Here is a 26,351-nt window from a genome sequence, read left to right on the forward strand (position 1 = left end):
GCCCCTGAGGCTACCACCGAAGACTTGAGGAGACTGTAAAACGACCAATAGGCATCTGCTGCCCAGAGCTTCCAACCAAAGCTGGTAACTTACTCACTTCAGGGGTTTCCTGCTCTCTCTGTGCACACTGTGTGCTATCAGCTCTTCACCAGGAGGCCATGTGAAGAGAGTTTGAATGTTGATACTTACTAGGAGGTGGTGATCCACTGAAAACTTGAGTCCGGCTTGAGATGGGCTCAAGCCAAATTTCTGACTCAAATTGAGTTCATTTTTGGAACCTCGAGCCCAAAATGAGCTGCTCTTTCACTGTAGGCATTGTGCCCTAGTGCCTACGTCTACCAACATGCATCATCGGGAATCTGGTTAAAATGCCGGCCTCAGCTCTTTAGCCTGTGAATCCCAAATCTTCCTACGCTGAGGAAAAAAAAGTGTAACATAGTCGGCTTGCTTGGTCACATGTGCTGTTATTTCCTTGGGCAAGGTTCACTCTGTGTAAAACTGCCCAAAATAATATGTGGCTTCTGCTTATCATCCACACTTTAAGTTTTATCCACCAAGAATTAAGGGCAAAGCATTAATCTTTGGTATCACAAAGACATATATTGACTGAATTGCTGTGTGTGCGGTGTGGAGCTGAATAATCTGAGCTCCATCCTGGCTTGACCAAATGGGTGAATTTTCGGCAAATACTTTATTTCACCAAATGTGTCGTGTTTGATTTAGTAGCCTATGAGGTTGCTCCATCAATAATAAGAATGTAAGTAAAATTTGAGGGAAATATGACAACGTATTTGCCTCTTCGTCCACTAACTGCATCGTCATCAGGGAGGAGGCAGGAATGTTTCTCAGTCAATGTTTAGAAACACTCACCTTTTGAGTACTATTTTTCAAATAATCTGATGTACGAAGGTTAAACGCTTCCACATGTTAAATACATGACTTTGTTTATTTGTTGTCTCACCCACTTCAATGACTACTGCAGTATAATTTAAGAAATGGGATTTTAAGGAGAATGGCAAAGAAACAACAAACGATTGAATATGTTGACTAACTGTCCTGACTGTGCAATATTTCAGTGTTGTTTAGTCGTAGGCTGGTGACCCTTGCATGACTGTCCACAATTCAAGTGCCTTACTTAAGTTAGTATGTCGAATTGTAGATTAATAGTCCTACATCTTCACATGTTCGTACGTGTATCTTCACGTTTTAAATCCATGAACAATGAAATGGTCCGTTGTCTGCATGTTCTAATTTCGAGACTTTTTACCATGCCCTACCATGATGTATAGGGTCAGAGGTTAAAAGTGAATGAAACTGAAACCGAAAGAATTTGGAAAACATTCAGAAAGAATGCAATGCAGCTTTCTTCAGCGTTATTTTTAAAGTGCTTTTTGTAGGGATCTTTTTTTACTGCCCTCTTTTTAAAGTGTAGGGCAAAGGTATATTTTGTACGTGTGTAAGATTTTAGAAGCATATGAAAGTATTGTCACATTTGGGGACTCCATTGACCAGTAGAAGGGTGCCTACTTGTTCCCACACAGTGCGTGGGTGTGAGTGTGAGTGAGTATCTATGTATGTATTGAGGTGGGTTCTGGTGACGTCACAAACCTCGAGGTGTAAGGCAGAGTGTTTTGCAAATAAATCTAAGCAGACCCTTGAGGTGGCAATAAAGTACTATATTTTATGTTATCCAATACGTATTTTTCATTTTGCATGTTTATTTTGGGCTTGTATTTTTCATTTTGCAGGTTTATTTTGGGCTTGTATTTTTCATTTTGCATGTTTATTTTGGGCTTGTCAGCTTCAAAAAGATACTTTATTATTAATATATGCTGATTTGAAATTAGATGATTATGGTTTTGTGTACATTTCTTGAAGGATTGGTTGATATTATTATGGGAAATGTTGAGGCTCAGTGGATTTATGTTATACTGTCACTGTCGCATTTACCCCATGATTATAGAGTTAACACATTTTAACGAAACGTGTAGTTTCTAGCTCAAATGGATGAAGATTCTACCAGAGAATATGTTGCGCATTCGCCTTTTCTTGCTAAAAAAGCTAGATGATCTTCACACACATAACTTAATAGTCAATTGTTGCATAACCATAGTAATGCGGACAATGGTAAATCTCTGCTGAGCAGTTAAGGGACTGGTATTATATTGTTGAAACCCATATTTCTGAAAGCGTGTGATGGTCGCACCCAATCTGATTCGACCAGACGCCCGACCTTTACAAGGAACTCCTATCAGAGCAACATTGACAACATCTTCATGGAGCTGCCTTCTTGGTCTACTTTCATTGATATGGAAATTGTTCCCTGACTTAAAAGCGATCACTTCCCCCTCCTCCTTACCCTCTGGGGTAATCCTGAGCAGATGGTCAATCCTTCGTATCAGGTTAGTTGCATATATCTGTTACTGACAACCAGAGGAATGTAAGATAGGAGTTCATAGCTACTATCAAGGTTTTTGTTGTCTAGATTTATTTACATCTGGTTCAATTTTGCCTGATTTTGCTGATCCAGGCGCCTCCTCCAAGGCTATCATGGACCTCTATGACAAGTGCTATTAAGTGCTAAAAAATAATTTTTTTACTAAACCATTGTCCCAAAAGAGCTTCTTACCCTCTACTTTTTGGTGTAACATTTTTTGCAGGAAGGCCAAACAAACCTTAATATTAGCAATTAAAAGAGGCACTTGTTCTTTAATTCATTTACCAGAACCGAGTATAAAGCAGCCTAAAGGCAAGCAAAAATAGCCTGGGATACCTCTATATAGGACGACATCTTGAATACCCCTCGCACAGGGTACCAAACTGCGTTCTGGCACTTGATTAGTCATGGCTCAAAAACTTCCCTTATGATGCCGGAGCATCATCTTCTCCTACAGGGCTGGGTTAATTTTTTTCTCTTTTTTTATGTAGAGTTTTATATAGCGCGAACTAGACCCGAGGAATCGGGTATCGGAGCGCTTTACATGAGCACCACTTTCAATACAGATGGACACATTCATTTTTTTTTGTTAGTCTTGGGGAGATTCAAGTGATTTGCCCAGAATCACAGGATGTTGAGCGCTGTTGCCGAGACTCGAACCCGGTTCCCCAGCTTCGAGGTCGACTGCTCTAGCCGGAAGGCTACATAATTTTTAAGCCCTCTATAGTGAAGATTTTGGAGAGTCACACCCTGTTCCCTCTGCATGCTGTGAAGACCCAGGCAGTGATATCAGTCCAACAGTCCTTCTACATAGGCTTGAAAATGGCGATGGTTTTGATCCCTATTTTTACTCTGGCTGAAAGCTGTCGGGTAGTTTGCTCTCAGAAGGCAGGTAAGGCCCCAGTCCCTGACAAAATCCGGGGGGATCCCTTTAGGTATGAACCTGTTGTTTGGGCCCAATAATTAAATCGTGTGGCTAACACTGTCATTGTGGCTGTCCACATGTTTCCTCCACCTGAACCCCCTGTTTCCTAGAAAGGAGCAGAGATAATACCTATTTTCAAAAAGAGCTTTGAATCGGATCCAGGCCACTATCGCCCCATAAGTCTCATTGATGCCAGTCAAAAAAAATGTCTGCAAACAAATCTTTGATCATCTCCTTGACTGGATGAAAGAAAAGAACATCCTCTCCCAATTTCAGGCTGGATTTAGTACCAAAACAGGTCCCGGTGGTTCAAGTTTTTAGATTTTTAGTTTTGAAGTAGAAGGTGGTAGATCGTAGCGGGGCAACCTCTGTGTGACATTTGTCGGCCTTCAACAAGGTTCTACGATAAAAGCTCTGGTCCACCTTAAGAGAATTGGGCCTCCCCCGTCCCTACTGGACATCTTAATTCACCTATACACAGACAACTATGCTCAGGTGAGATGTGGTCCAAATGGTGAGACAACTGAGAGCATTAGTGTGGCCTAGGGTGTCAGACAAGGTTGTGTACTCACCCAAACACTACTCTTGATAAATGGGTGTGTTGACTTTCTCCTCTTGAACTGTGCTAACAATTCACCTGCTCTAGGTGGTGTTAAAACCCCAGCTTTAGTATTTGCTGATGACACCCTGCTGGTGTCCAAAAGCCCAAAAGGGTTACCAACCATATTAAATAGATTCAAGTTGTTTTGCTCCGAGAAGGGGTTAGCCATTAACACTTCTAAAACCAAGTTCATGGCAATCCAACCTCGTAGGCAGTTTAAAGGAATTATAAGGCTAGACGATGTTGTCCTTGAGAGTGTCCCAGTCTTTGATTATCTGGACATTCGCCTATCTAGTAGTAATTCTTGGGCAAGCCAGATCTCAAAGAGTACGCTCCTGTTAAACCATAGGGCAGCAGCTACACTGAAATTTGCAAGTAACCCCTCCTTACCCCCTATATCTTGCCATTATGAAATAGGGAGACCTCAAGTGGTGGCTGCTGCAACGTATGGAGTAGAACTATGGGCTATTCCAATACTGCACCCTTAGGAGTCACTGGAAATAAATTCCTGAGAGCAGCCCTAAAACTTCCTCAAAGCACTCGCCTGATTTTTAAATATGATTTGGACATGCAACCTATCACTTCTAAGGTTAGATTGAAACCAGTTTTATATTGGCTAAGGATTTGGAGTACCTCATAGGAACTTCATTACAGGAGTGGCCTGAGAGATATCCTTGAGAAGCAAACTATGCGAGCAACACTCCCATGGCATTAAGTGTGTGCAGGAGACATTAGCTACATTGGGCCTGACAGATCTCAGGACCAGTCCAGTTTCTATTTTTACGCAGCTCTTCCAGAATGGCTAAGTCTCACTTTTGGGAGTGTGAAGAAGGAGCCCTGATACATTCTTAAAGCATCAGCCCCCTCATAGATAGATTCATGGACATGAAACCAGTGCCAGGATTTGAGCCTTTTAAGGACTCAACTGAGCCGCCTTTCAATAAGGCTCTTTACATCTGATTCAGACTGGGTGTCCTCCCGTGTGCTAGTTTGTCTGCCAAGTAGAAGAGCCTGACTGCTGGAATTAAAATCTACTAAGTCTATCAGAGTAAAGAGGAAACTGATGTGCACCTTTTTATTCTTCTGCCCAGCATTCATCTGCCATCTTAGGCTCTGGATAGTGCCCCTCTGTAGTAATTTAGAAGTTCGACAGTGGAAAGTTGCATTGAGAATTTGCAGAACTGATGCTTCATCTTATATAATATTCTCTCTTGCAAAACTCCTGGAAAATGTCTGGCCTATCAGATCCAAGCTTCTCCACCATGGGTACTGTGAGTTATCTTGACATGGCTTATGCCCTTTTGGGTGATTTTATTTTTTTGTTTACCTAAAATGCCATTGATTATTTCTAAGGATTTTCGTTCAGTCTGCTTGTTTTACCAACCTGATCCTATTACCAATTTTATGTGTAATTTTTACGATTTGTTTTTTAATGTTGTTAAACAAATGCATCTTGAGCGCTTAACAACGAGTCACATTTATGAATTGTTATTTTCTTGTACTGTTCTATTGATATTTACTTCTGAAATACCCGTTGTAAATGCACAGTAATGTAAAAATGTATGATGATTATTTGCTTTTAAGGTCTGTGACCGAAATAAAGTGGTCTATGAATGAATGAAACCCATATTTAAACAAGTAATGGTAAAATATTTCCTGAATGTCATAGTTCCCTGAGAAATATGTATTTTTTGCAACACTCCATTATGTGCAATAAGCCGCCCAAGTTATATCAATGTATGCTAGGTGGAGGATCGCTGGCGATTCCGAAACCGTGGACTTTGGTGCAAGGCGGGGACACAAGTTGTAGTTAGCTCAGTGAATTATAACTGGTGAATTAAAACTTTTTAATTTGTTTTTTAAACAGATTTTTCAGCAACTTCAACCTTTATGAATGGATAACCTTTGGTTTTTAAGATAAGATCTTATTACCATACTTAACTATAACGTCCCTTTAACCTTTTGCACATGCTTCTAACGTTACCTAGAACTCATTTCACTAATGAGTTGTTTTATACCAACAAAAGAATTCGCCTCCGAGCAAAAAGTTTATTTGGTGAGACAGAAATCAATTATTTTCGGCAGAGAAGCAACAACTTTACAGATCAGCTTTCTGTGTATCCATCAGAATCGTTGGATCTCATGTTTCACCCCTTCTCTTAAATGCTTGTGTCAAAGGTGTTTACAACTATGTTGGCTAATTGGGTATAAGAATGTGTGTAGATGTACTTTGTGAAAAGTTGCAAAAATGAAGCTTTTATTGCCTGTGCTAGAAACTTTTAAGAGCTAAAGAGAAAACTTAATGCGGTTTTACCAATGCTTTTTTATCACAACTGTGCAATAACTAATGTGAACACCTTTGAAAGTGTAAATGTGATGGTCTTTTATTTGCCCATATGTGTATCTAGAAAACACTGAGATGTGCCTACACCCAACTAGTTTCCAAAAACCTATTTCAATTGTAGGAGAAACACAAACTTATTGAGTTTGACCCAGTATTTTTATTTATACCTGTCTATTTGATATCAATAAGAGTTTGAACTAGCCGTTGCTGGTTGTATAAGTTATCATTAGTTGAGGACGTTCTCCTCTCTTTTGACTTTGTCTCTTCTTCCTTTATGAATTCTGATTAACCTTATTGAAAATTTCAATTGTATGTTGTTTTGTATAATGTATTTGTTGTGGAATGTATGTTAATTGTATATATGGATTGTAAATAATTCGTTTGTAAATAGTCCGATATTGGAATGTAAATGTATTGAATGTATAGTTTTTTCTTTTTTGCAAAACTTTCAAAAAAAGTTAAAAAAATATTTGAAATAGACAGGTATAAATAAAAATACCGGGTCAAACTCAATAAGTTTGTGTTTCTCCTACAATTGAAATAGGTTTTTGGAAACTAGTTGGGTATAGGCACATCTCACTGTTTTTTTTAGTTTAATAGGGTCCAGCCTACCCCATACCCCATACCCCATATGGATTTAACTCCGTAGTTTTACACATGTGTATCTAGGCATTTGTGCATTGCATTGGGCGATATGAATGACTACAAATATGGCTAAACACTTCCTACTTAGTTAATTCATTTTATTCTGCTTCATGGACTAATTTAAGCCTTTAGACTTCCCTTCATAAGTAATTATGAAAACTTAATATTTACTCGCTGTTGTTGCAACTTTAATACTGTGCCCTCTCCTTTGATTGGCAATGCTGTGATTATATGCCACCTTTGTTCTGTTTGTTTTATCTTTATTAAAAGATTTGAAAAAATCTTTATCCTGTCAGAGTTATGGTGACTTAACTCGTTAGTAAAGATGCTCTATTGTTACCTCTATTTGGAGTTTGATCTCTGCAGACCACTTGAGCACAGTATATTTTCATTTGGAAACATGTCGGAGTTATAAAAAAAAATACTGTTAGTTGTTTTTGGTAAGACACTGGGTGTTCTTTTGGTTTCACTATTTTAGTCTCGCCACAAAAATATTTTCACGTAATCCATTGCCCAGCAAGGGCTTCTGCACACAACTCGACGTGCATCCATAACGGGAGGTTTTAATGCCACAAAGTCAGGTTATCCTTCTAAATTGCTGAAATGATTGGGAGTGAGGAGAAAGCTGGGGTAAAGGCTATACATTGAAAAGATAGTTTCTTTGCGTCCACCTAGTCACTGGCAAGTCTCTGATTTTCTCCATAGTGTATTGAAAAATTTGGAGGATCTACACAGATTCTGCAAATTCAGTATCTGGGATTGTTGCCATGGTTATCATAGCATGCAATAAAAGGAATAAAGAAAGACCCTTTTAAGGTACAAGGCAGGATGATTTTAAAGGGGGGCAGAATATGGTGCAAGGATTAATGAGTTGAGCAGGAACCCCAAGGGGAACGGCAGAACTAAGTGACAGGAGCAAAAACACTTAAGCTAAAGGGCAGTGGAAAAAAGTGAAACTAAATATTATTAAAAGGGAGTATACCTTTTATGTATTCTCCTGTGGCTCTTTTTTTAAGCACACTGGGCTTTATTGAAGTTCTATACGCCATTATGACAGTATTGGATTTTATAGCATGCATACCAGAAAGCTAGGATTTAATTAGACTGGACTGACCACACAGGAGAGGCAAGCAATTATCCATTCTAATGTCATTAAAGCCACATAATAACCCCTCTTTCACCTAAACTTTGAGGCTCTTTTATTTACCCTAAAAATTCATAACACTCTTGTTTAATGGCCTACTAAGTTACCGTCCTCCAGGAACAAGAGTGAAGTTTATGCAGTCACGGCTAGGCTTCATGGAATCCTGCATGGACTACCCTAATTTCACCATCCTAGAAAACTTTCATTTTTATCTACAATGTCTAGGAGATACAAATACTGAACATCTATTTGATAAGTTACAGAGTTTCGAGCTTTGACAATTGATCAAAGATCCTACTTAGACACCAACCATACGATTGGTGGTATTTTCACAAATAATTCAGATATAGAGCTATATAAGATGTTACCCCTAATTTGGACAAATCACGACCACCATTTTAAAACTTAATACCGTCATTGGCAATTGTGATCATCCAAAAGTACCAGCAGTGCGCAATAACCAGGCTTGGAAACAAGTTGATCATTTCAAGCAAGACACTGCTGTGCGAATCTGAAACTATATTTAATGCTAAGTTGGAGCAAGCCTCAGCCACCTTTAACACTTGATAGATGCGGTTGTTTTCGCCAGCTACCACCTTTAAAAACAAGAATTAACCATCAGAAAACACCCTTTGTGCCATGGTTTTCTAAAAACCTTAAGGAACTAAAAAGAAAATGTAGACATCAAGCAGTAGTCCTAAGTTTTGTGGTGTACCAAATGGGGTAGATATTTGTCCTCATCATGTAAGACATGGTGGTATTCCTCAAATCAGAGAATTAGGGGGTTCTATAAAGATGAAACACGAAAATCCAATCAGGAATTTGCCCTCCGGGTCAACCTAGTTTGTATTATTCTATAGAATTCTCCCAGGCCTCCAAAATCCTTTTAAGTTGAACCTCTTCTAGGTGGGAATGGCCATTCCCAAACAACCCTGCCACCAAGGAGAGAACAAGTGGCATTCGATGGGGTGGGGCCATCACATTGATAGCAGACAGCCAATATTTGTTTCTACTTGGAGGGAAATGAGAGGAGTGGGGATTGGCCTGGATGTGTGGCAGGTGGTACTGCCAATACTCCTCTACGCTTCAAGACAGAAGTTTGTTTGAATGTCTGTAAAGTGGAGCCGGACACAGGAAAGTTCAAATAAGATTTATTCAAGGGAAACACCGGTACAGCAAATGCCTCCGCTCTCTTCTCAGCTCCAACGTCCACTGACCAGCACTCTAGAACTCATGCGCTCCCTTCTCAGCTCCAACGTCCACTGACCAGCATTCTAGAACTCATGCGCTCCCTTCTCAGCTCCAACGTCCACTGACCAGCACTCTAGAACTCATGCGGACGCAGACATAGCAGACACGGAACAGAATGCGAACACAAGCATCATGAACATAACAATGTCCCCGTCTTTTTTCCATAGTTGTGCACAGTGAACAAGCTCAGTCCTGTTCACTGGTGGCCAGGTAGCAGTGCTGACCAGCAGAGCACGGGCCCAATAGGAAATTGTGTTATCTAGTGGGGTGGAGTGGGGGATGTTGGTGGGGGGGGAGGGAGGTGTGTGTGTGGTTGGATGCGTATGTGTGCTCGTGCGCTCTCTCTCTCTGGCTATGCTATGTCAATGCAGTGCTAGTTGAACTTGGAAAACAATCTTTTACTTCAGAAAAAGCGAAAACGATTGACATTGGTAAAGCTTGTTTAAATTGGGCATGTATTATGTATAACCGTGGGGATCTGCCTTTTTATATCGTTTCTGCACACTCAAGAAATGACGTGGCCATGCTTTGCACGTAGTGTCTGTAGCATCTCACAAGGTACATTGTGCCCCGTGATGGTAAAGTAAAAACTAAACTGTTGATTTAGTAATTTGCCCATATTTATTCGGGAAGATGAACTTGGGTCTCTTGTATAGGCCTGTGTATTTACCTATTTATTTTAGTCATTAGGAAGTGCATGTTTTTGAAACAATAGACCAGGGAGACCTTTGAGTGTTCTCCAGTTTCTAATTTTACCCTAGGAAGGACAACTGTGTTGTTTAAAGGACCGAAAGCTATTTCCCATGGTTTTTATTTTCTCAACAAGAGCTCTCTGAACTAGCTGTTGATTGCGATGGCCTAATATTGTGGGTCAGTTGGCAGTACAGATTGTTGTGAAACACTGCCTCCTTTCTACCCTTCCTCCCTTCAAAGAGATCTCTGCTGATGCGTCCTGAATGTAGATTGCTGCCCCCTCGCTTCTCTTGCATTTCCCACACTGAGCTCTGGACTGCAGTGCCAAGTCCATGCTGCCTGGAAACGCTTAGACCAGTGCACACACTAAATGACATGCACTCAGAAAGCAAATGTTCACTCGTGCTCCCAGCTTTAATGGAATTGGCAAACATCTTAGAGATGGGCAGAAAGGTACACATTCTGGCAAACTAAAGTAGGTGGACTTTTGTTTCATTGTCCCCTGTCCATCATTTATCGGAATAGCATAACTTTGTGCCAGTCTATGCTATTTTAGATGAAAACACCAGAGAGATGTGGGTGTAGTCGTCATTGTGTGGTATCAGCACCTCAAGGCCCTTTGTTTGTTTCTTGGTGTTTCAAGAATATATATATATATTTATTTATTTATTTGAACTTATAATGCGCAACAGCTACCCGCAGTGGGTTTCCCGGCGCCAGGGATAGACAAAAGAAGAAAAAGAAGACACAACACAGTACAATGAACCAGCTAAAGCGACAGGACAGATCTACTGGAAGCACAGGGTCATAAGTTTTTTCCGAAAGCAAAATAAATCAGTCTCTGATTTCAGGGCGATAGGTAGTGCGTTCCAGGATTTGGGGCCTAGATGGGAGAAAGACCGATATGTGTATATATATATGTATGTATATGTATATATGTGTGTATATATATATATATATATATATATATATATATATATATATTATATTCGCTATGCTTAACCAATAGCAGTATTTTTTATATGTCTACTAAACTGGCAAAACTATTTCTATGGGAAGTTGGGGAACAGGAAGCAACTTGACAAAAGCTAATGCCGAAACGCGTCGTCCTCTGTTTTTGGATGCACAATAAACTTTTGTGCTGTCTCCTGGGGTGCCGCCTCTTTTTCTAAGCTATATTGGAAGTTTGGAGGGAGAAACTCTCGGATATATATATATATATATATGTTCTCAAAGTGTGGCGCAGGAAGAAGATATTAACATCGCATTGCCGGGGAAAAGCCCTTTCAGAGCACCGTCATCATTTGTTCCCATCATGCCCCGTGACGCCTTGGATATTTTTCACGAGAGGGTAAATGACGAACTAAAAACTCTATATAGAAACTCCTGTAAATCGAAAACAAAAGCTAGTGGACATCAAGGGAGTACTTCCAATTAATGAAAAAATTAAAGGAAAAGAAAAATGTTGTTATCAACCATGCTGATAAGGGGGGCAACATTGTCCTGTGGGACAAAGCAAAATATCGAGCTGAGGCTTTTAGACAATTGGATGACAATATATGCTATGAGCGCAGCGATGGAATATCAGTGCGTAGAATCAGCAATGATTATAAAATCTCGCTGTCACAATGGCAAAGAGAAGGGCTAATCACAAAAGAAGAATTTAAATTTCTTCATAATGAACATCCGGTGTTGCCCTTATTCTATCTCATCCCAAAAGTCCACAAAGGCCTGAACCCTCTTCATGGCAGACCTATCATCTCGGCCATAAACAGTTGTTTTGAGAATACTTCCAAATATGTTGATTATTATTTACAGGAGTTCGTTATGAGTTTGCCCACCTATTTACAGGATTCGAGAGACTTCTTACAAAAGATCAATGCCATCGAATGGACACAGGATATGATTCTTATGACTCTGGATATCACTGCACTTTATACGTGTATAGATCATAAGGACGGTATACATGCAGTGCAGTATTATCTAAACCAAAGAAATATTGGCATGTACCAGCACAACAAAATGTTGATTGATATGATTGGTCGATGTCTGAATAACAATGTGTTTTTATTTGACACCAAAATCTACAGACAAAAACGTGGAGTGGCAATGGGGGCATGCTTCTCCCCCAGCTACGCATGTCTTCATGTGGGCTGGTGGGAGGAGCATGTCCTCAGGAGCCAACACAGGGCCCTATATGAAACTCATGTAGCCCATATGTGGCGGTATATCGATGATATTTTTATCGTGTGGAGAGGGAATAGAGAACAGGCCTTGAATTTTGTCGAGATTATCAATGACAACGAGCTTAATTTGGCCTTTACTAGTGACATCAATGCACACACGGCAAACTTTCTCGATGTTAAAATCACAATACAAGAAGGGGTCATCACTACCAATCTATACCAAAAGCCAACAGCTGGTAACACGCTCCTACATGCGACTAGTTTTCACCCGCGTCATACAATTGACAGCTTGCCTTATGGCGAATTTTTAAGAATTAAACGCGCATGTAGTACTGATCAAGCTTGGGCAGAGTCACGTGAAATTGCTAAAAATAGACTGTTAGCCAGAGGCTATAGTAAGCATAATCTGGATGTAGCAATGTCAAAAGTAAATTCCATAGACAGAACAAGTTTGCTACAACCAAAGATCCCGGTCGTTAGTGAAGAGACAGTCAGGACTTTGGATACATCTCCATCAGTGGAAAGTTCCACATCAGTAGCCTCTTGTAGATTCATCACTACATATAGCAAACAGTCACAAGCAATTAGAAGAATCTTGAATTCCCAGTGGCCCATAGCTCTAACTGATGGTGTGTTAAGGAGTACCTTACCTGTTAAGCCAGACATCACTTATCGCAAAGCTTATTCAATGAGGTGCGATTTAGTTCATAATAGTCCAGAGATATTAAACAAAGACTATTGGGTGTCCTCCAAGTATGGTTTTTTTAAATGCAGCAGTTGCAGAGCCTGTAAATTTGGTGTAAATACCAAAACATACCGGGGTGCCTTTGATGATAAGGAAATCAAAATCAAAGGTAATTTTAACTGCAAGACTGAGTTCGCAGTTTATGTTTTATCTTGTACATGCGGACTCCGGTATGTAGGTAGTACGAAGTTACCAGTTCAGGCTCGGATTCTCCAACACCTAAGAGCGACTGTCAATTCTGATCATTCGTATCCAGTGGCAAGACATGTAAAGACAGTACATGGGGGGAATTTGAATGTCTTGTCTTACTTTGTAATTGACAGTGTGCCAGTAAACAAAAGGGGCGGAGACAGAGATAAGTCCCTTAGAAGGTTGGAGACTAAATACATCTTAGAGTTAGACACCAAGAGCCCAAAGGGCCTTAACATTTGCGAAGATTTGTACCATTATCTCTGAAGCTTATCATTCTTTTTATGAATTTATCTGTTCTAATATGCTTTGCAATGAATGAAATATAAGTGTATATACATGAAAAGAATTTTATATAAGTACATCTTGAAAGTATCAGGGACATTAAGATTATCTGTTGTTTTTAATGCTTGGGGAGGTTTTGATTTTAACGTGACTCTAATTTCAGGGTTATGCTTTTATCGGATCTTACTGGGCATTTATTAGCAACTATGATATGTCGTACTACGCATTCATATATTCTCTGTATTTTTTATAAATTTCATGTATTTTGGCTATATGGATTAATTTTGATGTTAGGTAGCGAACAAGCATTAGCCACTTTAGCGTGTTGGATTATGCAACCAATTATGTATAAGTTCTGATGGTTATCTTGTCCCCAACTGCTGCTAGTGCTTTCCTGTATTAGATTCCCCGGCTGGGGAATCTATTGTATTTTGCACATAGAAGATATGCACTTTATACTTTGCACTTTATGGACACTTTAGCACTTTTTCTGATTTTTTAACCAGTGAAGATACATATGCAACTTTTTAGATTATTTAGATGGACTGTTTGTTAATATATATGTATATAGTTCTGAGAACCCGTGATGTCTATGACAATTTTATAAAGTATTTGTACTGATATAATGTCTATTGACATAATATTATTGAGATATACAAAGGTCAGAATCAGGTGGTTTCTCTATGAGAACTGAAACTTTGGCGTATACAAAGCTGTATTTGAACTGTTAGAATCAATGGCCATTAGTTTCAAGCATATAGGTCTAAAACACCATGTTTGGAAACAGTCTGTCTATTATGTTTACTAAATCGGACAATGTGGTCACGTGGTACAGAATTAAGTGCTATGATTGGTGAATTGCCATTTTTTAAACTTGTTTGGTGTGTAATGGCAAATACTCGTTAATTCCGGTGAACAAGGCGACAGGGTCGCCGAAACGCGTCCGGTCTATGGCACTTCTGCTGCACTCTATAAAGAAAATAAAATAAAGAGACACTGATTACGCTACCCAAGGTTGTTGTCCGTTTTTCTCCGTGAGGGTGCTGCAACCCGCGGTATCCTTTGGAGCGGTGGTTCATATATATATGTATATATGTATATATATATATATATATATATATATATATATGTATATGTATGTATGTGTGTGTGTATGGGTATTTGTATCACAGGCTAATCACCTGTGAGAGTATCGAGAAGCTCTGTAGCGGGTGTATGAGTCCAGCACTAGGGACTTACTAGAAACGCCTAGTCTTCAGCTTCTTGCACAAGTCAAGAAGAGAGTAGGTGGCTCTGATGTGTTGTGGGTAGTTGTTCCAGGTTTTAGGGGCCTGGTACGAGAATACGTGGTCCCCTTATCTGCTTTTGTGTATACGTAGGGTGTGTTAGTGAGAGAATGTGATGGTTGTGCTGTATTATAATATGGTGTGGTTGTGTAAACTCACTGTGTAATATACTCACAAAGTCATCTTGGGTCAAGTCAGGCTCATTTGTAAAACCTCTAAGTCAACCCTGGCTTAAACAAAGGAACTTGTGTAAAGCATTTGGACTCCCCAAACAAAAGAATAGAAAGTTACACAACACGAAAGAAGTCCAACTCCAATTTATGAACCTATATTTTTATATGGGCCTTTCAACTTTTCTATGATTCCTGCTTTTTTCAGCTTGTTCAATTCTTTCTCTACTTTACATCTGATATGAAATGGTATTCTTCAGTGTCTTCGCACATCTAGTTGTACTGAAGTGTTGACATGCAGTTTTACAGTTTTTTCCTTTCAGGCAGGCAATACCTTTAAATTTCTCCTTGTGTTCCTCTAGGATGCAGGCAACTACCTGCTTCTGCTCCCCAAATGTGAAAGCAAGAAGTCCAAGTGACTCTGTCACCTTGTAGCTGACCAGTATTGTCTCATTTGCTTTGGTGATAAAGAATTGTGTGTGGATTGAACAGTCTTCGTATGTTACCTGGGTGGTGAACATCCCAGTGAGTGCTATTCGGGTGGTACTACCATAAGCCTCAATGCAAGTACTTATCTACTCTAAGTACGCTGTCGGACTTAGTTTCTGAAAATCATTTTTTGACATTACACGTACAGCCACTCGTGTTTTCTGGAGTCATCGGTGACCTAAACACTCTGGCGAAATGATTTCCCTTGAAGCAAGCAGAGCAGGTTTTTCCTTGTGCTAGGCACTAGTTTCCTCTGTGTTGATGGTTGCCGCAGTATCCACAGGTCCATATGGCCTTTGCGTTCTGGCTTTTTTAAGTTATTGCTGTGCTTAAGGTACTGTCTCTACTGGTTCCCTCTTGATGGATTTAATCATTAAGGATAATTCTGCATGGGCAGCCCTGGCATTGGCTAGTTTGTATGACTGCCAAGAGTGAGCAGTTCCACAGCGGGACTCTAGCAGTTCTTAGTATCTCTTTTCTAAGGTGTGATCAGTACCTTTTATTACCTGCCCACTGATTTCTTTATCATCAGCATTAGGGAATTTGTACATGCTCACTAGTGTATGCAGTCTGATGTAAAAACAGTTGATAAATTCCATTGGACTTTACTTTGCTTGGAGTAAAACATATCGCTCGTGGTCTGAATTTCCTTGGATGCTGAATTGGCTGGTAAGAGAGGCCAGAACTGCATTATAGCCTTGTTCAAGTTGTATGTGGGGGAAACATCAGGAACATTTTGTGGACTTCTTCGTCCACCAACTGTAGGAGGATGGATCTTTTCACTCTTCCACCTTGGAACCATTGATAAGGGTTATGTAAGTATGTTGAAGGGTTGAATTGCAGAAGCAGCGTTGTGGAACGTTTGCCTTTTTTGTTTGTTTTGCAAGGTTCGCCACTGATGAAGGTGATAAGAACATAGAGTGAGACTGCACTGGCACTTGTCACTATTGTGATGTTTCGAATGTCCTTTTTCATAATCTGTGGTGCTGATAACACATCTACTTATTTTATGCACGGTTGTCCTCCTGTTGTGCAAATAACCATGCTCAAAACATTTCACTTGTTGACTCACACCAGGGTGTGGCTCTACTGCACCCTACTCTAGTTGGGCCTGCATGGGGCACAGCTAGCTGATTTGATGCTTTTATGGCTACGCGTTGAAGTTAATTTGCACCCAACATCCAGCCTATTCAATTAAAAGATTATTTCCTCTTTTTTCTGATACACCACTGGATTGCGCTGGTTGTTTTTAAAATTGGGCTGTTCCTAGATGCAGAGAAGTTGAAGCGTCTGGCGGCGAAGAGTGAGCGGGTCTCCTTACGCCACTTATTAGCCTGATAACAGGTGGGTCTTTACTGCGGCTACTGGCGTGGCATGGCTTTTCTGCTACAGGTGCCTGAGATATGTAGTCCTGCTGATAATCACTGCAAGGTAGTAGAGCCTAGGCCCACATTATAAATAAAAGGACAACACAGACACACAGTGGTGGTGGTTGTAACTGGTCATGAGCATATGCACCCGGGCCATTTTATGAACAGGGTCACCTGACCGATGATGACTGTGTTGGATGGTTGTGGGGTGAGTAGTAGACTGCCCCTAGTGATGGGCTGCTGCATGGCGTGTCCTGCAGGACACTACATTCCTCCCAAAATCCAAAAAAAAGACAAGTCCAACTAGTGGATCAGGACAACAATAACTGGATACCACATGGTCCATTAGTCTCTAGAGTCAATCAGCAGGACAGAAGTGGACATACGGGCTGATGACAGGAACTGCAACAGGACATCTCTGTTCAGGAGCAGAAAGCTGGCTCAGAGACATAAGGGATCTTCTGTATGCAATCTGGTTAAATTCAGGTCTCTTGAGTGGACTTGGACACCTACCGGTTCTCCAGATGAATCGTAGTTTGTGATAACAGTACAAAAACAAGGGTGCGTAATGAGTGTTGTCTTGGTGATGTTTCTCGGCTCGTTGAACGCTTCTGCAGCCTGCCAAGGGTCCTTGCTGCCATGGGCGTAGGAACTGTGGGGGACGCGGAGGACATATCCCCCCCAGATTTTGGAGTGGGGGGGACACGGGGGACAAGGGTGGGGGGGACGAGGGGTCAAACAAATTTCCCATCTACCTCCTGAGAGGGAGATTGGCAGGCCATTAGCGCGCGAAAAAAAGTGCGAGAGGTGCTGCGTGACCTAATGGCCCTGCACTTGACCTGGCGCCTCTCCAGGTACCTGTCTGTGAGCCGCCATTAGGTGACGTCAGAGGCCACTCGCCCCCCTGCCTCTGCCCTTTTGAACTCTTTGTGAGGCTCCGGGCATTATTTCGTTCTCACCTCTGCTGCCTGCAGCCAGTGCTCTGGTTGATATGCTGGCCTCGGACTCCTCGCATCGTGCCTGTTGCCTGCAAGCAGCAGCACGCTCCCTGAAGCGTGAGGTCCCTCCTGCGTGAGCACCTATCCCTTTGAAATGACTGACGTTCGGTTCAGGGGCGTAACAAAGGCCCACTCAGCCCCTGCGGTGCGGGGAGGCCCAGGGGCCCCCTAAGCGCACAATACACCTATTCACAGACGGGGTCCGTCTGTTGATGCCACCCTATAAAATATCTCACCGGTTACTTTGCTACCATGAGTGTTCAGCAGACTCTTTCCCATAAAAATCTGCCTCCTCTCTGTACTGCCACCCATGGGTTGTTGGAGTGTCACAGCTAAGCGTCCCATCACTCCCAAATATACCAGAGTCTCGCTTTTTCCCTCAGCCAAGGCACCACAGAACAGAAGAGTCTTCCGGTTACTGTAAGAAAGTGCACCGAAGCAACAAAGACTTGAGGTATAACTATAACTGTAGTGCTTAAAAAAACCTCACAATAAATAAACGTATATGTAGGACATGCACCGCGTTCATTCTTATATGAACTCTGATTCTAATGTAATGTAAACAGTTTCCAGCTCGGCGTCGGAGACCAGCATTCACGCACTGAACGATCTAATCTGATTTTCGCTTTGGCTTGACACGAAAACTTGACAAATGGGATTTTTATGATTTCAGTAATATGCAGCAAACAGACAACATAACACTAACACAAGGCAGGTTCTATACCAATCCCGATAGCCTGGAGTTATAAAAATGTAAGCCCCGGTTTATTTTCTTCCTGCTCAATAATTTCGCGGGAAAAAAACAAAGTCTAAATTGTAATAACTTGCTTTTGAGCACCAATTGCTACCACGATCTCGAGATACCATAACAATGAAAAGTAATAGCGGTACTATTTCCCAACCAATTACATTAATTTTATAGAACCTAGGAGGATGAAAGGCTGAGTGAGCCCTGCTGGGATTCTTAAGGGTGGTTCAAAGACTTTAGTGGCATTTCTACAGGCTTGTACACTTGCCCAGCACTGATGATAGCATATGCCCATGGCACTAGGTGACAACTCTCTGTACTGCTAGCCAGGGTGGAATATTCCAGAGTTCAGAAACTTTATCCAGCCTCCCAAAAAGTTTACACTGCTCCACTACCAGAAACAATAAAGATATATATATATATATATATATATATATATATTACCTACTGGCGGTCGCCAGTAGGTATATATAGTTAGGATTTTTTCTCTATGGGTTTTTTGAAAATTCTATGTCTAATAACTTTGGCGTTTGTGGACGGAATTGGCTGAAATTTTTAGGAAAATGGCACATTTTGTTTCTGAGCAGCCCTTGAAAATTTGGGGGGGGTTCGTCAAGGGGGGGCCGAGAAAAAAGGGGGGTCCCAAAACGCGTTTTTCCCATGTTAATTTCCATAGGGTGGTTGGCCTCACTTTTAGCCCGAACGGCTGAATGGATTTGCACGAAACTTGGCAAAATTGTAGGGACTGGTAGCCCGATGTGCCTTTTGTAGGTCTCAATATATGTGCTCCAGTGGATTTTGAGAAATTAACGTTTAAAAAAAGATATATATCTGTAACAGCGGACCGGTTAGCGCTCTGGTTCGCGGACTTTTCGCGCAACGGAGCTTTGTGAAGCGAAGCTGATTGGTTCTCCGGCGTCTGTCAACATTCCAAACAGTCCGTAGCGGCCGCCATCTTGTCTCTCGGTAGGATCGAGAGACAAGAGGAGGCCAAAGCGAAGGGGCAAATGACCATAAGGGGGCATAGTACATTGTCGCTCACCCCCTAGGTTTGATGTGGAGGTTTTAAAAGGGCCCCGCGGGGCAAAAAAAAATAAAAATAATAATAATCGAACAGCTGAATGGATTTGCACGAAACTTGGCAAAATTGTAGGGACTGGTAGCCCGATGTGCCTTTGCTAGATCTCAATATATGTGCTCCAGTGGATTTTGAGAAATTAACGTTCAAAAAAAGGTATATATCTGTAACAGCGCACCGCTTCGCGTACTTTTCGCGTTACGGAGCTTTGCGAAGCGAAGCTGATTGGCTCTCCGGTGTCTGTAAACATTCCAAACAGTCCGTAGCGGCCGCCATCTTGTCTCTCGGTAGGATCGAACAGCTGAATGGATTTGCACGAAACTTGGCAAAATTGTAGGGACTGGTAGCCCGATGTGCCTTTGCTAGGTCTCAATATATGTGCTTCAGTGCATTTTGAGAAATTAACGTTCAGAAACAAGATATATATCTGTAACAGCGCTCCGCTTCGCGGAGATAAAATTATATGTGTATTACCTAGCTGTTGCTAACACCAGTTAGCGACGGCTAGTAGAAGATAGCGACCATCTTGGGCCCCACTTTGCATGTGAGTGATATTTATCACTAATGACATGCAAAGTGGGCATGCCAAGATGTTAGCGACTGGAAACAGTCGCTAACATCGCTATCTCCTATTATCAACTTTTGGAAATATTCGAGATAAGGGCGAATATCTCTAAAAGCTACCACCTGCCCTGAGCAGTTCTTAGCCATGTTATCCAATGGGAGGTGGATAACATGGCTAAGAGCATTAGCTCGGTAATGCATGAATATCGCTGAGTTTTCAGCGATATTAATGCATTGCGGTCGTTTTTTATCGTATTTCCGATAAACCTTGATAATAGCAAGGTTTATCTGCGATAATTTCTGACGGTAAAAAAATCGTTGCTAAGCATCGTTAGGGATAAATATCGCTTAACTTTGGTAATATGCCCCAACGTCTGTTAACGTTCGATTCGAAGGAAATCAGGAAGTGTTGAAAAACATTGTCTGCGCCATCTTGTCTTTTTTCAAATGCCACACTTTTGTCGTGCACGGCAGCCATTTTAGATGCCTTGACCAGACCCACTCTGTGCACGCTGTCGATCCTTAGCATGGCTCCCCACCCTCGCAAACATCTCCCCCAGGCAGTGGTCACCCCCGCTCTCTGTCTTATGCATGGGTAATAAACCTCCCCCATCTGCGCTGCTGTTCCCTGAGAATCACACCCTGTGCCCGCCCGACACCTCCCTTTCGCCCTATTCACTACCGCACCCTCTGACACTCCTTTTCCTCTGTGTCCGATTGTCCAGGCTGGTCCTAGGGTATCAGCTAGCCCTGCAGATGTAGTTTATGGCCACAGCTGTAAAGAATCACCCCTCTTCAAAGGAGTTATAGTAGATCAGAGCCTGAAGCGGAAGATTCCAGGGATGACTGTTTGTACATCAAAGTTTTTACAATTATGTGTCACATTAAAAATATATAGCACTCCGACAAAGTAGTAAGATTATAAAACTTTAATAATTTATAAATATATAGAAGAAAACAAAAATAGTAATAACATATAAACATTTTTAGGGAAAAACAACGAAGTAGCGGTCGGCTGTGCGAATAGTCCCAACGCAGCACAACGTCCAGATTTCCGGCGTGGGGCGTCGCGGGGGGTGGGTCATCAGTAGCAAACTGTTGTGCGAATAGTTCCAAGGCAGCAGAACGCGCCGAAATCTAGATGACACGAAAGTGATGTCTAGTAAGTTGCCACCCAGCAAATAACGGCATGGGGCGTCGCGGGGGGTGGGTCATCAGTAGCAAACTGTTGCGCGAATAGTTCCAAGGCAGCAGAACGATGGCACCAAGGTGATGTCCAGTAAGTTGCCGCACTGGTTTTGGTATCCTACAATGCTGCTCCGAATAACGGCGTGGAGCGCCCCGGGGGAGGCGGCGTGAACGGGCCTCTCCAGGTGGAGTGTCATCTGTTGTAGTGGGGCGCCCCTTTACCGTTTCAGTTGCCATTCCGTCCGTTTTTGGTCCACTGTGTCAAAAGCCGCAATTCAGCTGAGTTGCGCCCACTCTTGCGGTGCAGCGATAGGCGGCTGTCACAGGACTCTCAAAATGGCGGCAGGCTGTTTCCTTTTTGGGCCTGGTCCACTGAAATGGCCCTGGGATACCTTGGAAATCGGACGCTTGTCTGCTAGGTCTTGGACCTCATTCTCGAAAGCGTCCCCTCCGCCTTGAGAATTCATCAAAAGTTTTGGGGGCTCCGACTCCTGCAGGCTTCTGGTGGGGAGCGGCTGCCATGATTGCTCGCGGAATGACCACGACTGAGCTACGAGATGGTGGTGCTTTCATGCTGACGCCAGCTTCAGTCTGAAACATCCAGAAACAAGGTGGGGCTTTCATCGTTTGGGGAAAAAAAAAAGTTTTCATCCTATGAAAAGTGTTGTTTTTAGGTCACATGATCAAGCCTTCCATCATTAGGAAACCAAAAGTAAAATGAACCAATGAAAAGTTTTATAAACAAGTCACATGACCTGTTATGCGGCATAGGGTGTAAAATTAGGAGAAAATACGTTGGCACGTGAGGCGGCGTCAGTAGCGGACCGATGTGCGAATAGGCCGAAGGCAACACAACGCGCCAAGATCTGGATGGCACCGAGGTGGTGTCCAGCAAGTTGCAGCACTGGTGTGGCCATCCTACAATGCTGAAAGTCGGCGTGGGGCGCCCCGTTGGCCTGTGAGTTTGCGTCAGTAGCGGACCGATGTGCGAATAGGCCGAAGGCAGCACAACGCGCCAAGATCCGGATGGCACCGAGGTGGTGTCTAGTAAGTTGTCGCACTGGTGTGGCCATCCAACAATGCTGAAAGTCGGCGTGGGGCGCCCCGTTGGCCTGTGAGTTTGCGTCAGTAGCGGACCGATGTGCGAATAGGCCGAAGGCAGCACAACGCGCCAAGATCCGGATGGCACCGAGGTGGTGTCTAGTAAGTTGCCGCACTGGTGTGGCCATCCTACAATGCTGAAAGTCGGCGTGGGGCGCCCCGTTGGCCTGTGAGTTTGCGTCAGTAGCGGACCGATGTGCGAATAGGTCGAAGGCAGCACAACGCGCCAAGATCCGGATGGCACCGAGGTGGTGTCTAGTAAGTTGTCGCACTTCTGTGGCCATCCTACAATGTTGAAAGTCGGCGTGGGGCGCCCCGTTGGCCTGTGAGATGGCGTCAGTAGCGGACCGATGTGCGAATGGGGCCAAAGGCAGCGCAACAATATTTTCTGATTTGAAGACACCACAAGGCGCTGAGATGCCAAGATCCGGATGGCACCGAGGTGGTGTCTAGCAAGTTGTGGCACTGGTGTGGCCATCGTACAATGGTAAAAGTCGGCGTGGGGCGCCCTGTTGGCCTGTGAGATGGTGTCAGTAGCGGACTGATGTGTGAATGGGGCCAAAGGCAGCGCAACAATATTTTCTACTATATTTTCGGAGTAGAAGACACCACAAGGCGCTGAGATGCCAAGATCCGGATGGCACCGAGGTGATGTGTAAGTTGCGGACGGATGTGCGAATGGGGCCAAAGGCAGCTCAACAATATTTTCTGAAGAGAATACACCACAAGGCGCTGAGATGCCAAGATCCGGATGGCACCGAGGTGATGTCTAAGTTGCGGACCGATGTGCGAATGGGGCCAAAGGTAGCGTAACAAGATTTTCTGTATGGAAGATACCACTAGGCGTTGAGATGCCAAGATTCGGATGGCACCGAGGTGATGTCTAGGAAGTTGTGCCACTGGTGTGGCCATTGTACAATGGTAAAAGTCGGCGTGGGGCGCCCTATTGGCCTGTGAGATGGTGTCAGTAGCGGACTGATGTGCGAATGGGGCCAAAGGCAGCGCAACAATATTTTCTGACTGACACCACAAGGCGCTGAGATGCCAAGATCCGGATGGCATCGAGGTGATGTCTAAGTTGCGGACTGATGTGCGAATGGGGCCAAAGGCAGCGTAACAATATTTTCTGTATGGAAGATACCACTAGGCGTTGAGATGCCAAGATTCGGATGGCACCGAGGTGATGTCTAGCAAGTTGGTGTGGTCATCCTACAATGCTGAAACTCGGCGTGGGTCACCCCATTAGCCTGTGAGATGGCGTCAGTAGCGGACCGATGTGCGAATAGGCCGAAGGCAGCACAACGCGCCAAGATCCGGATGTCACCGTGGTGGTTTCATAGTTGAGAGGCACTTCATCTGCAGTGGGGCGCCGAGATCCGGATGGCACCGAGGTGATGTCTAGCAAGTTGCTGTACTTGTGTGGTCATCCTACAATGCTGAAACTCGGCGTGGGTCGCCCCATTAGCCTGTGAGATAGCTGTTCTTTGGATTTGGGCCTGGTCCACTAAAATGGCCCTGGGACACCTAAGAACTCGAACGCTCGATTTTTTTTTTCCTTTCCTGTACATGCAAAAAAAGGTAAATGCCCGGTATGTTACACGCTTCATCTGCCACGATGAACTCTCCAGAGGAACCGAAAAAATATATAGTTGTTGGTGTGGTCATCCTACAATGCTGAAACTCGGCGTGGGTCACCCCATTAGCCTGTGAGATGGCGTCAGTAGCGGACCGATGTGCGAATAGGCCGAAGGCAGCACAACGCGCCAAGATCCGGATGTCACCGTGGTGGTTTCATAGTTGAGAGGCACTTCATCTGCAGTGGGGCGCCGAGATCCGGATGGCACCGAGGTGATGTCTAGCAAGTTGCTGTACTTGTGTGGTCATCCTACAATGCTGAAACTCGGCGTGGGTCGCCCCATTAGCCTGTGAGATAGCTGTTCTTTGGATTTGGGCCTGGTCCACTAAAATGGCCCTGGGACACCTAAGAACTCGAACGCTCGATTTTTTTTTCCTTTCCTGTACATGCAAAAAAAGGTAAATGCCCGGTATGTTACACTCTTCATCTGCCACGATGAACTCTCCAGAGGAACCGAAAAAATATATAGTTGTGGTAACTATACCATGCATCGTCATATGGAGAGGTGGCACCAATTAATTATAGTGCTGCATAAAAGAGAGATTTGGAGGAGAACCCCTGACCTGCTAGTACATTCATCAAAGAAGTGGCACTGAGAGCTTCAGAGGCAAGGGAAACGGTCCCAAATATTTAGAAGAACTTTGGAAAGATTAAAATGACATGTTTAGATTGTGGTAAATTAATTTCATGTGGGCAGATGAGTGTTACTCTAATAAATACAGCATATGAACATCATCATAGTCGATGGTTGGTAGAGACATTTTGACTATATCCTGGACCTGCCCGTCCTCGCCCAAAATGGCGCCGGAATAAATGGGACTCGTAACTCCTTGTTGTGTACTGGTTGCAGAACCTTGAAATCACGAGATACGTATGCAGTTTTGAAGCACATGGCGGGCGGGGACGAGAATTGATTGAGTATTTCGACATCCCTATTGATATTAAGTTCTGATGTGTTATTGATTACTGTACTATTGAAAGTTCGAATTAACGTCACGCATGGTACTTGCCCGCAAATGTATATCTAGATAATTTTATTGTAACTGGCTCTGTCGTATTTTAATTATAAAATGTACGTCCACCGATTCCGTAACTGTTAGACACCTTAGTTTTTGCAACCTAATGGCCCGCCCGTTACGTTCCTCTACAGTGTAAATGTCTATTCATCATATACGATTACAGTTTGCTCCGTGGCAGGCCCACGTGGTTATAGGCTCGTATTTGTATAATGAAATTTTCACAATAAAGGTTTTTAAAAGAAAACATGGTAGTAGTGTATACATTGGTAAAGTTTTTAATAATAGTCACTGTTTTAGAATCATTAAAAGGCAAGTGAAATAAAGCAGACCAATTACATGAAGGGTAAAAGGTATAATACGAAGGAACGCAGTAAAGATAAATGGTCAAGGGCTGTTGTGTTTTCTATTCCTGCAACATAAAGTGATCGATAAGAATCTCATATTTAGGCGTATCGGCGACTAAGACAGCAGGTCGACCCTCTTTTGCTCAACGGCTCCGTCATGGGACGAAGAAACGCTCTTTTTCTCGAAAAAAGAATATATTTTACTTGCAGGACAGTTGTAAAATTTCCGGGAAAGTACATTAGCTTGGAACATTATAACATATATTTAAGAGAAAATAATGTTCGGAAGTAATTAAAAGCGTAATTTTTAGGTGATATGACCAAGGCTTTCATCATTAGAATAAGAAAAGTAAAATGAACCAATGAAAAGTTTTATTAACAAGTCACATGACTTGTTATGCTTACGTTACGCGCTGCGCGCCCCGGATGACTTCCGGATGCGCTAACGCGGCGCGTCATATGACGCATTACGCGACAACGCAGGTCCAGAATATAGTCAAAATGTCTCCACCAACCAGCGGTCGAAACACAACCCCTTTCAGCAGGCTAAATAGTTCTGTTAAATGACAACAGAAAGGACAGGCAACAAGAACCATCAGTCAAAGAGGGAAGGGCTAGTTCTTCTCTACCGGGTTACATTGGGGCGCTACCGGAACTGATCAAATTGGTAGTCTACAGTGTTTCTGGATGTTTCAGACTGAAGCTGGGGTTAGCATGAGAGCAGCACCATTTCGTAGCTCCGTTGTGGCCATTCCGCAACCAATCATGGCAGCCGCTCTTTATCGTTATTTTGGGCGGGGTGGGTGGCGGAGCCGAGCTGTTTTGCAGCCATCATTGTGTGGAGTTCAGTTCATCTCACTAGTTTTGTATTTGTCATGAGGGGTTGTTCCTAATGTTTCTATTTTAGCGAGGTCA

The 26,351-nt window shown here is 42.8% G+C and overlaps 1 protein-coding gene across 3 annotated transcripts in view; it reads left to right on the forward strand.

The window, feature by feature from the left end:
- Positions 1–26,351, forward strand: part of STOX2 (storkhead box 2) — a 599,364-nt gene that overhangs the window by 359,693 nt on the left and 213,320 nt on the right. The window lies entirely within an intron of this gene.

Source organism: Lissotriton helveticus, chromosome 2_2, assembly GCF_964261635.1.
Source record: "Lissotriton helveticus chromosome 2_2, aLisHel1.1, whole genome shotgun sequence".
Classification (NCBI taxonomy): domain Eukaryota; kingdom Metazoa; phylum Chordata; class Amphibia; order Caudata; family Salamandridae; genus Lissotriton; species Lissotriton helveticus.